We start from the raw sequence: 1,367 nt of genomic DNA, 5'->3' as shown, positions 1-1,367 counted from the left end.
GAGATAATTCTAAAAGAATGTGGTGCAGAAGAGACGCTAGTAGACACATGGGAAAGAAATCCGTTAAGATGGTTCGGACATGTTGAGAGAATGCCAAATGAAAGACTAACGAAACAAGTGTATCAAGGTGAAGTAAATGGCAGCTTGTCCAGAGGTAGACCGCGGAAAGAATGGTTAGAATGTGTGAATGAGACCCTTGTTAGAAGAGGCATAGGAAGTCACAGAAACACGAGAGCCTGCATGAAAAAATGCATGGAGATAGAAGAAGCTAGAGAAGTATGCCAGGACAGGAAAGTATGGCGGCAAATAGTTAATAAAAAGAGTGTCAGTAGAGTGAATGTCCCCTGAAACGAACACCTTGGCTACTAATGGACCCAAGTGGGGAACCTTACTTAACGACTTCGTGAGGTTCTTCGCTTGGGGTGATTGCTAGAGAGATTGATCAGCAACCTGGGTCGGAGCAGTGTTGCGGAACGAACGTGTTATTTACTTAAATAGCACGAGAATTCTGGATCAATCTGAAAAATCTCTATCCCTTCCACACACTACTCCTTTCCCCTGCCGAGTGAGTCACGCCTACCCCGAAAGGGAAATGGCTTAATGGTGTAATATATATATATATTTTATAAGTGAGTGGAATTTTTTTACTTAATGTGGATATTATTTTTAGATGTATTTAATCTACTAAAATAAAAAATATTAATAAATATTAATAATGATTAATTATATGAAGCCCTTAAGAATACGTTCTGATTTAAGCTCTAACCTCATTACAGCATCCGCGAATGCACTATGTTACGTAATAAATTTTTGATAGTAATGCCTTCTTGATGGCTCCCAGACAGATATAATCTTTCTATGAAATCGCTTTATTAAATCGCTTTTATCATGACAGTTTTGAAATTAATCGGAAGTTTCTTCAGCAATGTTTCGAAACCGAGAAGCGATAGATTTAAATCTATGTAACGTAAGCGAGATTTGAAATCGGAAATCATACTTTAATCTGTTCTCTAGTTGGAAATGACAGGAAGTGGGTAAATTTTACATTTGAAGCAATTCCAACTATTAGTAAATAAATATCAAAATTTAGGCCGTCTCAGAATATAAACATTCACTTATATTTTCCCGGAAGGGGATCCCACCAATGCTACTGAGCGAAGGAGAAATGGCCGCGCTGCGCTCTGATTGGCTTGATTGTCACGTGGCACTGTGAGGTGGTGGATACCAAGCGAATACAGATGAGTCATACAGGGATATAAGCGCGAGAGGATATAAGTGAGAGAGGATATAGCCGCGGTTCCAGTGTACTAACGGGGATGGTTGGTCAAACTGAGCACAATTCCAAAATATTTTTTTTTTTTTGCACA

General features: G+C 38.8%; 1 protein-coding gene across 5 annotated transcripts in view; it reads right to left on the bottom strand.

The window, feature by feature from the left end:
- LOC117166975 (segmentation protein cap'n'collar) overlaps nt 1–1,367 on the bottom strand; it is a 306,553-nt gene that overhangs the window by 249,511 nt on the left and 55,675 nt on the right. The window lies entirely within an intron of this gene.

Source organism: Belonocnema kinseyi, chromosome 2 (assembly GCF_010883055.1).
Source record: "Belonocnema kinseyi isolate 2016_QV_RU_SX_M_011 chromosome 2, B_treatae_v1, whole genome shotgun sequence".
Lineage (NCBI taxonomy): Eukaryota > Metazoa > Arthropoda > Insecta > Hymenoptera > Cynipidae > Belonocnema > Belonocnema kinseyi.
This window is presented reverse-complemented; position numbering and strand designations above follow the sequence as displayed.